The sequence below is a fragment of the Gracilinanus agilis genome, chromosome 1 (genome assembly GCF_016433145.1).
Source record: "Gracilinanus agilis isolate LMUSP501 chromosome 1, AgileGrace, whole genome shotgun sequence".
NCBI lineage: Eukaryota > Metazoa > Chordata > Mammalia > Didelphimorphia > Didelphidae > Gracilinanus > Gracilinanus agilis.
The window spans coordinates 632308857-632323502 of NC_058130.1; the positions used below are offsets into that span (position 1 = coordinate 632308857).

Consider the following 14646-nt stretch of genomic DNA (forward strand, 5'->3'; position numbering starts at 1 on the left):
GGCTCTGCTCAGCTCTTTTTCACAAACAGAAAAAAAAGATCAGGCTTAACTAGGCTAGCCTCATTTAGGCCCACGCCTACAGGGGAGGGTTTATTAAAATTCCTCCAGCTTAAGCTGACGCAGGTTCAGGAAATCTGCTTAAGCCAAGCCTGACCTACATAAGACTTTTCACTGGAGAAGACAGGAAGGCACAAGCAGAACACACTTGTGTGTAAAGAGAATAGCCCTAAACAGGATTTAATACACAAAGGTCCAAAGATAAGCATAGTGCCCTTCTAAAAATTACCTAATTTAATGAGAATATCAGTTTCTCACACATGTATATCTAGCTATGAACTGAAACTGCACTGTAGCTTTGCTTTAGTGAAGACAAATGAAGAAAAAACTGTTTTGTGCTATTTATTTACAAACACAGGAAACAGAAAAATGAAAAACTAGAGAGTGGCGTGTGTAGAAAGATCCCTAACAGAGCCCCTGATCACTGTTCCTGAGCTGCTGTTCTCTCTTACAGTATTTGCATAATGCTAGTCCCGCTGTCAATCATGAATTGCATATCCTCTAGCTAGTTAGGTTACACCCAGACTCAGACTCCACAGTAAAGCTAAGCTTCCCCTCCATTTTCCAGTCTACCTTATCCCCTGGCACAGTTTTTCTTAAAATGTAAGAGGTTTGGCTGGAAACACAATCCAAAAATTTAAGGTTGTCATTGGGGTTTTCCTTTTGTTTAAGGAATAAATATTCTCACTACAATGCAATTCAAACATATGCTAACATGCTTTATCATATGTAAAAATCACCATTCCCTCAAAGAACTGGCAAAAATCAAGCTTTCAGATTGCAAGTAATAAAAAATGCATTTAGTGTTATAACAGAAACAAATACTTGTTTAGCTGTGTTTGCACAGCGAGCACACAGACATATATGCATGCATGCATACACACACACACACACACACACACACACACACACAATTTAGACCACAAAAGGAAGCATTCAGTGCAGTAGAATCAGTTTGCCACATTGGTTTGTCCATTTAAATCCCAGTTTGAACAAAGCATAGTAATTTAACTTATTTTCTCTAGGATTAGAGATTTCTACATAAGTAAATGAACTATAGTATATCTAAGCCAATTCACCACAACTGTTATAGTTTCCCAACTGGTCTTTTAAATTCTTTTGGGGATTGGTTACAAAGGGAGAAGCAACTCATAGCATCTATTATCACATCAATCATATTCAATCAATATATCAACAAACATTTATTAAGTGAATTCCATGTGCCAGACATTAGGGATACAAAGGCAAAAATAAAGTATTCCCTTCTCTTAAGGAGCTTACATTCTAAGGGAGGTGGGGTGGGGGGAAAAGAGACAACAACACTGCAGTAAGTTATTCTACCAAGCTAAGTCTGATTTTTCCAAAGCTTATATTTAAGACTACTTTGTATGAAGAAAAAAAGTGAGGAAACCAGAGAAAATTAAGAGCTAAGGAAATAATATTTTAGTCTTATCTTCCTTGAATAATAAATACTATAAAATTTCTTTCCTGAATATCAGGAGAATTTCAACACCTTGGGCATTCTAGAACAGAGATCAGGGAACTTAAAATTTTAACATGAATATTTTTAAAAGGGCAAGAACATAGTAAAGCAGTTGGAAGATGTGAGAGACTATAAAGAATTATTTTGGGAATACTCTATCTGCTTCTCCAGAATCCCTCTTGACAGGATTGAGGAGAAAGAAGTATTTAAATGAAACAAGAAGCAACATTTTCATCCAGGAGGAAAGCAAAATAACATAAGTGGTTTAAAGGAAAGATTAAACTAGGCCTGATGTAGCTATGTAGATTTCTGTAGGATGTAATATGCCGTGAATGAAGTTGGTGATGGGTATTTTAAATAGATAAAGTACTTTTCAAATTATTACAGTGGCTTTTTACAGCTTTTAGTGGACAATGGATGCTTACCCAGGCCTGCCACTCAACAGTGTCCTGAAAATCAAATAGAAATAATTGTTTTGATGACAATAGTTAATGTTAGAGGAGTATTGGGTCTGGCACATGTGCAGTTTCTCCCCAAGCAGAGAAGCTAAGGGGCTTGACACTGAGAGAGTTGTGATGCTATGTAATGAAAAAACTTCAAAAGATTGGGGATCATTAGACTTTAAACAGATCTAAATATTCTGTAACTGGTTCTGGTCTGCTAACTACATGGTTGGGAGAAAACTTTTTCAAATGGCTATTAAGCAAGAATAAGGCACCTTCAAAAGCTAAGACAGCCTCTACCTAGGTCCTCTGGTCACTCTTGCTTTGGTAGTATAACTACTGGGGACTTTTCCCCTTCTCTTCTATGGCCTTTTAAAAAGTCCTGGATCCTTACCTCTGTGTTTGATCTTTTCCTGTTAGAGGTGAAGGGACTGGTCCCTCCAATATTGGGTATTTTAAAAGGTTGAAAGCAAGCTGCAGGAAACTGGGAGTCTTGAGTCCATGCAAAGAGTTTGGCAGCCAGCCCAGCCACAGGTGAAAGTTGGGTGATAAGTGGACAACAAAAGTGGATGACCAGCCCTCATACATCAGAGGTGCTCATTCTCCCAGAAAACCCCATATAGCCCTTGAGGAACAAATTTGTAAGACCTGGCTCTGAAAGAGTAGGACACAGCATACTTGCTAGAAGGGCTGCACAGACAGAAAGGCATATAATTCTCTGTTGGTGGATTTGTGGATTGGTTCAATCAGTATAAAAAGCAATTTGGGATTATGAAAAAAAAAGTGACTAAAATGCCACTGAATCACAGGATTTCAGAGTTGGAAAGTACTTTAGCAACCACCTCATACACATAAATACAAAAGGAACAACTCATATATAATAATAACAGCAAGCATTCATATAGTACACTTTAAGATTTGCAAAAGCTCTTCACATTATCTCATTTAAATTCACAACTTTATGAGGAATGTTATTATTACTTCGTTTTACAGATGAGGAAACAAGAGTGGAAAAAGGGAAATTACTTACTCAGAATCAATATATATTAAGAGTTAGAGATAGGATTTGAATTCTATTGTTCCTGACTCCAAGTCTTCAACTTTGTCTACTATACTAAATTTCTCAGGGTATATGTCAAATAGGGGAAAAATGTGTCACAGGGTAAGAATGATTTACTTTATTGGAATAGTTCCAAATGGTTTTCCTGAAAGATTGCATTCATAGCTCATTCATAACTACATCAAACACTTGTCTTTCCAAACCCTCTCTAATACGAGTTCTAATTTTTATTATCTTTAGCAATTGTTTGGCCCTTAAAGCCCTTCACAACCTGACTCCAATCTACTATTATTGGATTATTATTCATTATTCCTCTTGACACACGTCCAGCTGTTAATCACATGATATTCTACCTCTGGTTTCTGTCCTATTTCAATATATATTATCTATCCATACCTAGAAGGCATTTCCTCCCAACTTTAGCAGGTTTGAGCCTTAACCTTCCAAGACCTTTCCTAATCCCTGCCTCCTCCTAAGAAACACTTCATATTTACTTTATATAAAACTTACTAATTTCTCTTAAGATTAAAGTTCTCTGAAGACTATCTTAATTTATATGTATTTATTAAATAATTTTAAATGCAGATCAGAGAAAGAAAAGGCACCAGCTACATGTGGCTGGCTATTTCCTTTTTAAGTCTTTGTAATGCTTGCCCACACTGGTACTCTCCTACCTACCTTCCCCCAAGCCAGCTGCAAGGTCATACTATGGGTTTGCCAGTGCTCACCTAGCTACCTCCCCTCAACATGGTTCCTAAGCAAAAGAGTACTACTTCCTTTCCCCAGTCCAATTTTACATTGTGGCATCACTTTTCTAAGTCTGTCAGAACTGGCAGACTCTGGCCTCAGTCTGGATCAGAGGCAGGTCTTCCAGAAACCAGGAGTCACTTGGGACAAGAAGCAAGCAGGGAGCCTCAACGCCTCTAGCTTACCCCAAGAGTAAGCATGCATCCCCTTTACCTTAAGTAGTCTGTTGACCGATAAAGCATCAGCCTTTGTTCTTAACTGAATCAAAGAACAGGGTTGAATTGAAACCTAAGTCAATTAGAGAAAGGGCTATTTTAAAACTCAGTATTAAACTTTCCATTTAAAATTTAAGGCTGATCTTAAGGTACCAAGAAAAAAAGAAAAGGGATGCAGGCTAGTGTTAAATGCTCACAATTCTCCCTTTCCCCCATGATTCACTGGGGAGACAATCAGACTGGAGAAAGGAAGTAGGGCTGGCTCTTTTGCCTGAAAATTACAATGAGAGGAGGTGGTTAGGTGTGCACTGGTGTTCCCCTTGTGTGATCCAGCAGCTTATTTGGGAAAGGTGGCTAGAAGAGGCTTGAGAAGGGAAGAGCCTTTTCTTTCTCTTTTTAAATTATTTGATAAATATTTATAAATTAAGATATAGTCACCAGAGATTTTTAATCTTAATATTCTAGAGATTAAAAGTCCTAGGTTCAAATGTGGCTTCAGATACTTCCTAGCTGTGTGACCCTGGGCAAGTCATTTAACAGATCACTTCTGTTCCAAACATTCCAAACTCCACTTTTTGCAAACCTGTCCTTACAATTCCTAGCCCTTACTTATCATTCTTCTGCTTTAGAAGCAAAACACAATATTGATTTCTAAGGCAGAAGATTTTAAATTAAATAAATAAATAGCTTTTATTTTCATGTTGTTTCTACATAAAAATGTATGCTCCTTGAGGGCAAGGGATGTTTCATTTTAAATTGCTGAATCTTAAGTGCCTATCACAACACTAAACAGAATGCCAAGTTTCTCTCTCCTATGTACCTTCAAGAAAGGTAGCATAGCAGAGTTCAGCCTCTGACAAACTGGATACCAGATCCTGGGAAGATTCTAACCTTCCAGAAGTCTAAGCCAGGGGCTGCAAGAATCTGTAGGCCATATAGTGACTTAGAAAGCCACAAATTAATATTAAATCATTCAATAAATATTATTCAGCACCTGCTTCAAGCTGTTTTGTTCTTTCTCAAGGCCTATGACATCATGGTGATGTCTTTTGACATAGGCATAAATTAGATTTAAATGAGGCAAAGTTGCACAAAGTCATCAGCCTCACTCTTTTCTAGAGTCATCAAAGTCCAGTGGCAAGACAAAAGTCAAAATGACTGGTGATGATGCAGTAGATAACCTTGGCTTCTTCCAAGTCTAACACTCCACATCACTTGCTTCAGGCACCTTCAGGGCCATTGGAACAAATTGTTCTCATCTACCACTTCCAGCAGAGGAAGACTTTGAAAGCCTGAGGTAGACATCCCCCACCTAACTCACCAAAAGGTTTGAGTTCTGCAGTTACCCTTAGGTGAAAATTGGGTAGCAGGTAGATACCAAAGGAGGAGAGCAGTCATAAAAGGGGCTTCACAAATGATAAATGTTGGACCAGATGTGGGAAAATTGGGACACTAATGCAACACTGGTGGAGCTGCGATTTGATCCAACCATTCTGGAGAGCAAATCTGGAACTACGCTCAAGGGTTCTAAAAGTGAGCGTACCCCTTTAATCCAGCAATATCACTACTAGGTCTATATCCCAAAGAGATAAAAAAGGGGAGGGGAGACCTATTTATACATAAATATAGTAGCTCTTTTGTGGTGGCAAAGAATTGGAAATTGAGGGAATATCTATTAATTGGGGAATGGTTGAACAAGTTTGTGGTATATGATTGTGATGGAATGCTATTGTGTTATAATAAATGGCAAGCAGTAGGAGCAGCTAGAGGTTCCAGGACTGGAGATGGGAAGTCCTAGATTCAAGTGTGAGCTCAGACATGGCCTAGCTTTGTGATCCTGGGTAAGTCATTTAACACCAACTGCCCCATCCCTGCACTCAGGGAGGGAAACAAGGGAGGAAAGAAGGGAGGAAGGAAAGGAAGGGAGGGAGGGAGGATTTCAGAAAAAAAAATCTGGAAATGAACTGATGCAAAGTGAAGTGAGCAGAATGAGAAGAACACTGTACACAGTAATAGCAATACTGTTTGATGAATAACTGTGAATGACCTAACTAATCTCAGGAAGAGTAATCCAAGACAATCCCAAGGTCTCATAATGAAAAATGTCGTTCAACTGCAGTAAAATAACTGATGGAGTCTGAATGCAGACCAAAACATCCCATATTTCACTTTCTTTTTCTTTTTTGGTTTGAGATCTCTTCCACAAAATGATAAATATGGGAAAATGTTTTATATGATTGCACATGCAAAATCTATATCAGACTGCTTACCATCTCAGGGAGGGAGAGAGAAGAGAAGGTGGAAAGGAAAATTCTATAATTCAAAAAATTTTTAAAGATGTTAAAAATTGTTTTTACATGTAATGAGAAAAAATAGTATTTTTTTTTAAACCCTTGTACTTTCGGTGTATTGTCTCATAGGTGGAAGATTGGTAAGGGTGGGCAACGGGGGTCAAGTGACTTGTCCAGGGTCACACAGCTGGGAAGTGGCTGAGGCCGGGTTTGAACCCAGGACCTCCTGTCTCTAGGCCTGACTCTCACTCCACTGAGCTACCCAGCTGCCCCCAAAAATAGTATTTTTAAAGGAAGGAAAGAGGCTCAACAAGACATCACACCAGAGATATTAATCTTCTCAAATATCCTATATACATTTCAAACTAGAAATTGTGCTAAGCCCAGATGATAGAAGTATTTTAAAAATACAATCCTTGCCCTCAAGAAGCTTACAGTCTACTGGGTAAAGACAGAACACTAATAGAAATGAAAGACAGTATTAAAAAGGGAGGGAGTAGGAGAAGGAGATGGCAAGAAAACAGGAAGTCAAGATGGAGAAGTCAGGCTGAAAAGTCCCAGAGTAGTGTAGCCAGGTAAGAAAAAAGGAGAGTTGGAGCTGAGCTTTCTCCTTCAAAAGAGGTTTGGAGTTCATGGCCTCACCCTCCAATCAGAGAGGAAGAGAGAAATGATGAGGTGGAATATGAGGGCTAAGGAGACTTTACTGGATGATCAGGTTATCCCAATAAGCTTCCCTGAGACATGGTGAAGAAGTCAGTCAGAGAAGTCCCAAAGTAGGACAGCTGGTGAGAAATTAATTATCTAACATTATTTCATATGTAGTATTATATTTTTATTTATTTTATTAAAAGTTTTCTAATTATATTTTAATCTGGTTTGGGCTGCATTTGAGAGCTTTACAAAAGTGGGCCATCTCTTCTCTAGGCAACTTTCTAAAACTATAAATTGATAAGAAGGAGCCAAGTTGCACTGATATAAGAAATTCAAAGACCTTCCACAACTGACAGTACCCTGTGCTAATGAAATCACAGGGCCAGTTCCAAGCATGGTACCTGGGACAAAATTCATGCTTACTGACCAACTAATTATTTTTATACCTATGTATCTTTAAACCACTTTCTCTTGCTGCCCCCTATATCAATTCTCCTCAAATCCTTAGTGTTTTCACATAAAATATTCAACTTTTAATAATTTAAATGACAGAGTCCTGGACATGAGTTCAAAATAAGGGGCAGCATACTGGTCCTGGAGTCTAGAAGACATCTTCTCGAGTTCAAATTTAGCCTCTGACATTTACTAGCTGTGTGACCCTAGGCAAGTTACTTAACTGTTTCCCTCAACTTCCTCATCTGTAAAATGAGCAGGAGAAGGAAATGTTAAATCATTCTAGTATCTTTGCCAAGAATACCCAAAATGGGACCAAAAGAGTCAGGCACAACCAAATAACTTCAAAAATTCAAATGAGGCGGCCTCAGACACTTCCCAGCTGTGTGACCCTGGGCAAGTCACTTGACCCCCATTGCCTACCCTTACCAATCTTCCACCTATAAGTCAATACACAGAAGTTAAGGGTTTAAAATAAAAAAATAAATAAAAAAAAATTCAAATGAGGCCTCAGACCAGGAATAGCTAAGTAACCAAGAACAAATCACTTAACCTCTGTCAACTTCAGTTTCCTCAACTATAAAAATGGAAATTAGCACCTATCTCACAGGGTTGTTTAGAAGATCAAATAAGATAATATATGTAAAGTGCTTTAGCATATTACCTAGCACATAATTGGTACTTGACAAATGTTTGTTCCTTTTCCTTCTCTCTTCTCCCCCCAGCCCATATTGTAGTTGCTGATACTATACATAGTTTAAAAATGAAATCATTCCAAAGCTATTGGAATAAAAGTTTGTGATATATGTTAAATTGGTTAATAGTTGGAAATTTTTGTTTTCTAAAAATACCATTGTAGATCACAGACTTAATAGGAAAGGCATTTAGAGATTATTTAGTCCAATCTATTCATGAGTGAAAGACAATTTGGCATCACTGAAAAGATACTTAACCTGAAAACCAGAGAACTAAAGTTAAGTACTTGTTTTTCCCTTACTAGTCTTCTCACCCAGGGCCAATATTTAATCTCTCAGGACTCAGTTCATTAAATTTTTTTTAAGGGGAAATAATGCCTATACTGTTGTCAGCACTTAGCACAAAATCTAAAACATAGTAAATAATAAATATTTGGCAGTTTACTGCTTGCTAGGATAACTGTGTATCCCAGAAGTCTCAGAGAAGTTTTAAGCTTTAATTCTTAAACAGGTAATAGCTAAAAGCTGCACTGACTTTTAGATGCCCAGAAGTATAAATGTATAAATATCGTTATTGTTATTTATAACTATGTTATAATTATAAAAATTAAAAATGTCAAATTCTGTTTTAACTCCATCATTGACAAGAACTAACTACCTCGAGACAGTCCATTCTGTTTTTAACCTTAGAATAAACTAAAATTTGTTTCCCTTTCATTTCTGGTTCTGTCCTTTAATAAGATGGAAGAGAATAAGTTCAATTTTTGACAGGCTAGCTCTTCAAATATTTGAAGAGGAAGACTGTATCCCCTTCTAACTCCTTTCATCTACAAGATAAATAACTCCACTTCCTACAATTATTCCCTAAGAAAGGTCGATGTTCCCTCACAATCATAGATGCCTTCCATTTGTCAATGTTCTTAAAATATTGTGTACAGGACTAAAAACATGTGGCTTAAGCACAGTAAAATGGGACTACTATTACCTTTGTTCTAGATATTCTAATGCTATTATTGTAGTGTAAGATCTGCATCAGCTTTTTTGGCATATACATAACAATTCTGACTCACAGTAAGCTTTCAGTTACCAAAACTCCTAGCCACTTTTCACATTAGTTAATCTAGCTCTTCTCTTTTATTTGTACAGTTGACTTTTGAAACTAGGTGCAATACTTTATATTTTATCCACTATTGCAATTCATCTTATGCAGTGCTTCTGGTGTCCATGACTTCCTCCCCTCAAATCACCATGGATTAATTATGTATTTACATGTTGTCTATCCCAATAAAATGCAGGCCTCCTAGGAACTAGAAAAGTTTCATTTTTTTCTGTGTATCCACAGTACAAAGCATAGGGCCTGGCATGAATAGGTCCTTTAGTAAATGTTTGTTAACTAATGCTGTTGATGACAGCTAAAATGCATATAGCACTTTCCATGTTAATTCATTTATACAACTCCGAAAGGTAGATGCTATTACTGTTCCCATTTTACAGATGAGGAAACCAAGGCTGAAAAAAGACTGAGTGACCTTCCCAGTTCTTAGATTACAGTAAGTATAATAAAGGTTTGAGGCAAGACTAGAAACCAAATCTTCTTGACTCCAGTTTCAGCACTCTATGTACTATGTGCTCTAATTTTGATTGATTCTGATCCTCCCTAACCCGGTCTCCTACCTCATAAGTTTGAGCAAATAAAGCTTGCACGCTGTGGGTAAGCTTTAGCTTAAAGTGGCACATAGGTATATGTGTCTAAACTCTAGAAGTAAAATACAGACACATATGTAATCTAGCCTATTTTTTAGACATTTAAATTCAAAGAACCTACCATCTAGCTAGTTTGAATTTTATTTTTATCTACACTTTGTACTATATAAACCCTTTCAATCTAACCACCCATGCAACTTTTGGAGCAAATTTCCAACACCTTCAAAGGAGCTTCAGTGACTGGATTATATTTTTCATAAGCAAAGAGTAATGCATCCTTCCCTGGATAAAACAATTCAGACTTCACTACTACTTTTCTTCTCACTCTCTTCTTAACTTTCTATAGCCTAGATTCCATCTTTATAACTCAGCTGGAACTATTATCTCTGAAACTATTATCTCTTGTTATAAATAAAAATTAATCTGGAGGCTTATTACTAGGTTGATAAGCATTTATTAGTAAAGAGAAAGACAGAAAAAAGGATTTTTAGTCTTTCTAAATTTAGTTAAAAATCCAATCCTCCATTTCAACCAGCCTCCAAGCCACAGATGGCCTGGTGAGAAAAGAGAGCAGAGAGAACAGCACCAGCTCAGGGAGCAAGTTAGTTCAAAAGTCCAGATCAGAAAAAAGAACTCTCCACTTCTCATGCTGACTTTTTATAGCTCCTCCTAGCCTGGGATCATAGGCCAATAGCTATCAAATGTCATGTGACATTAAGCCTGTGCTAGGGCACTGTCACTAATGCTGAGATGTTGAAGCTGAGATGCTGATGATGGAACACCAGGGACCAGGACCCTGATGTCAGGCTGTCAGGTCATCAGACATGCCAAATGACTCTGTGATGACTATGTTGAGTCTTTCCAAGATGGACTGAGTTAGTGGTTCCCTAAATATTTACCTCACACTCTCCAAAGTTATCAAGGAACTTTTAATCACCAAATCTATTTTTTCTGTCTTTACTCTTTTTCAACCTATGTGACTTATTTAACATTCCAGTCCTTTTATTCTCTCCTCTTTTGGTAATCATGGCACTCTTCAGTCGTTTTTCAGTTCTCTCTGACTCTTCATGACCTCATATATTCTTGGCAAAGATATTAAGAGTGGTTTGACATTTACTTCTCCAACTCATTTCACAGATGAGGAAACTGAGGCACACACACAGTTAAGTGACCTTGCCCAAGGTCACACAGCTAATGTCTATGTCAGATTTGAATACAAAGAGATGAATCTCACTGTGCCAATTAGTTGCAATTCATGGCACTATGCTCCTCTAGTTCTCATCTTGCCTATCTAACTGCTCCTTTTCAGTTTCATCTGCTAGAGTAACTAACCATGTTATATCCCTAATCATAAGTTCACCAAAGAACTATCCCTAGGATTTTCTTTTCAAATCCTACACATTCTCTATAACCTCATCAGCTTCTAGGAATTTAAACTATCATTTCTTCACAGATGATCCAGATAGACAGATAGATGATAGATACACACACACACACACACACACACACACACACACACACACTATCCCAGACTCTACTCTGAGCTTCAATCTCACATCATAAAATTGGACATTTCAAACTGGATGCACCAGAGACATCTCAACCATATGTCCAAAAAGATTTTAATTTATCTTTTCCCCCAAAACCACTCTTCTTCCCAACCTCCCTATTTCTGTCAAAAATACCAAAATCCTTCTAGTCTTACAGGTTCATATCCTTATCTAGTTAACTCTTTTGTCTTCACTCTTCCTCCCTCTCTTAACCTATCATCCAATTTCTCTTCTCCCCTTCACAAACTCCTAAAATAAAATCTGTCAAAATTAATTGCTTCAGTTTCCTTTTCACTCATTTCTCAATTCAATGAAATTTGGATTTCAACCCCATCACTAAAGTGAAACTGCTCTCACTAATGCAAATGTTCATCCTTCTCAACCTACCTACTACATTTTACACTTGACAGCCTTCTCCTCCTGAATACACTCTCCTATTTTAGGCTTGACTGACCTACTCTATCCAGTCTTTATGGATAGATCTTTTACTTCTAACAAATTGTTTGTATTTATATGTACATAAACATTCAAAATGCAAACAAAATAAGATCTCAAACTATCTACCATAAATTAGGAAATCACATAAATATCTCTTCTAATATCTTTCACTTGTAAACACTAAGCATATTTTTGCTTTGATAAGTAATTGGGATAACTTTTTAAAATTATTTGCAGTAGTCTCAACCTTTGATACTAAAAATTTTAAATAGCTAGGAATTCATTGTGCCATAATACATTCAGAATCCACAAAAGCTTTGCATATTAATAAGTTCTATTTATTAGAAACAAGATTTTCTTGATTTTAAGCAGTTTAACATACCTAAATTTTTTCTTAAAAATATAAAAACTAGTATGAATTTTTACATTAATATGCCTCAACTTTATTTTAAAAATTTAATATCCAGTATTTTTCTTTTTTATTCTTTAAATGATAGAATTTATTTCCAGATATCTTGATCCCTCCCTCCCCTATCCACACTATCGAATGCATCATCCAGCAAACAGTCTCAATCTTTCAATTCGTTCTTTGGAGGTAAGCATTTACAAGTTACTCTTCAAATATTATATCTGTACTTATATATAGTGTTCTCTTGGTTCTACTCATTTCACTCTTCATTATCTCATAGTTCTTTCCAAGATTTTAAAAAATTAATCTGCTTATCATTTCTTCTTTTTTTTTAAAACCTTCCCTAATTTTCTTCACTGGGTGGTGAAAGTGGTACAGTGGATAGAGCACTGGGACTGGAGTCAGGAAGGCATGAGTTCAAACCCAGTTTCAGTCATTTCCTACCTGTGTGACTGTGGGCAAGTCAATTATCTCTTGACAAAAAGATTCACAGAAGAGGGCAAACCACTCCAGTATCTTTGCCAAGAAAATTCCATGAAGGGCTACAGGTTCATGGCTTTATGGCTTCATAAAGAATTGGATATGACTAAATAACAACAAAGAAAAGTTAACTGCAGACCAAGGTTTCAATTTACAGATTAAATTATAAAATAAACTAAATGGTATTTTGATTTGGTGGCTGTTCTTCTGGTATACAACAATAATATTTACTTGATATTATAGTTAGTTATATAGCCAGAATTAGGAGTAAGCAATGTGGTCAGTCACCTAACACAAAATTCATGGGAAGAAATGAGGAATGGATAATAATGGATAATAAGGGACATATTTTTATAAATGTATATACTTTAAAGATTAAAAAAATCTACTCTATGGCAAATAGATAATTCTTTGATGACTATATTATTATATAATAATCTGAAAATTCCCAGCAGATAGTAACATAGTTGAGACAGTTTTTAAACTTTGCTAAGGGAGCATAGTTGTCTTGGCCCAATTCAACTTTGCTCAACCACCAATAAGAAATTAGCATTTACAACATTTTACATTTTTCAAAGAATCATTAATAGAAGAAAATAGCACTTGAGCCTTCAATCTGCACAGAAAATGGACAGACACATAAAATGAAAATAATTCTAGCTATTCTTTAATTTAATGCCTTACTTGTCTGAATATAGGCTAATTTTTTTAATTTCACTTTAAGCTAATATATATTTCTATTACCGCCATGATTTTATGTACTTCAGACAGAAAACACTTATTCTAAATAGTTAAATCAAGTCAGTGACTATAATATAGTTAAATGCTCCCTTTAACAACATATATCAAAAAAAACTAAACTCAGTACTGCAATAAGGTATCTCAAAAGACCACTACACTTAATTTACAATTAAATTTCATACTATAAACTACAGTTATACAACAATGGGCATTTTTAAAACAGAAAATTCTTGCATTTCAGTGTTTCAAGTACAATCAAAGGACTTGAAAATTCTGATACTAAAACAGGAAATTAAATGAGAATAGAAAGAATTAACAAACTATATCTTGTGATCATTTTAAACAAGTTATCTGATTTAAACTATAGTTATACTACAAGAGAAACTCAAAAAAATTATATATATTGACATTTTTGCTATCTGTAATTACTCATTACATATCCTATTTACCAAATTCAGAAATAAAAACCAAAAAAATTTATAAAAGGACTTAAAAATCCAAGAAGACAAGACAATCAAAATAGTTTTGCTTAAACAAATTCTAAGAATCAATCCCTGAGTTTTCTTCTATTCAATATAAGATTTTAAAAAGTTAAAATATTATTATATAATGAAGCCCACAAAAATGAAATTGAATTCCAAATTCTTTCAATAAAGTCCAATTCCAGTATTTCATCATGGCATGAAAGTGACCCTCTGTAATCTGAAACCATTGCAACCCAAGATGTAAAGACTTCAAGAATGTCCTTCCAAGCTGAAAAGATCTTGTAGCATATTAGTTTCTGATGACTTCTCTAAGTTTTGAGTGGTCAACTAAGGTTGTCTAGGAGGTGATCAATTTCTCATAGCAATTATCAAGATGTCCTACATAAGAATGAAGGGTTGCAATTTATATTGATAGAGGAAGTAAACACACTGCAATAACATCATGGATCTTTAGAACACTGAAGTAAATTCCAATTTAAAGATTTCAAAAGATGTTACATCTCAAACTATGGATTTCAAATCATCTTTGTACAGACTATATTCAAGAAGTCTCAAAATTTAAATTTATACATAATCTCTTAATTTTTATCTTTATATTCAGAGCCTTTAGTATGGTGTGTGGCATGCCATATGTGCTTAATTTTGTCCAATTTAACAAACCATATTCGGTTTAAGAATTAAAATTCAGAAACTACATTCAAAGACAATTATATCAAAATTATTTTTATATCAAACCATAACATC

General features: G+C 35.7%; 1 protein-coding gene across 1 annotated transcript in view; it reads right to left on the reverse strand.

Moving 5' to 3' along the window:
- RAD54B (RAD54 homolog B) overlaps positions 1-14646 on the reverse strand; it is a 124860-nt gene that overhangs the window by 92843 nt on the left and 17371 nt on the right. The gene's annotated exons all lie outside the window — the stretch shown is intronic.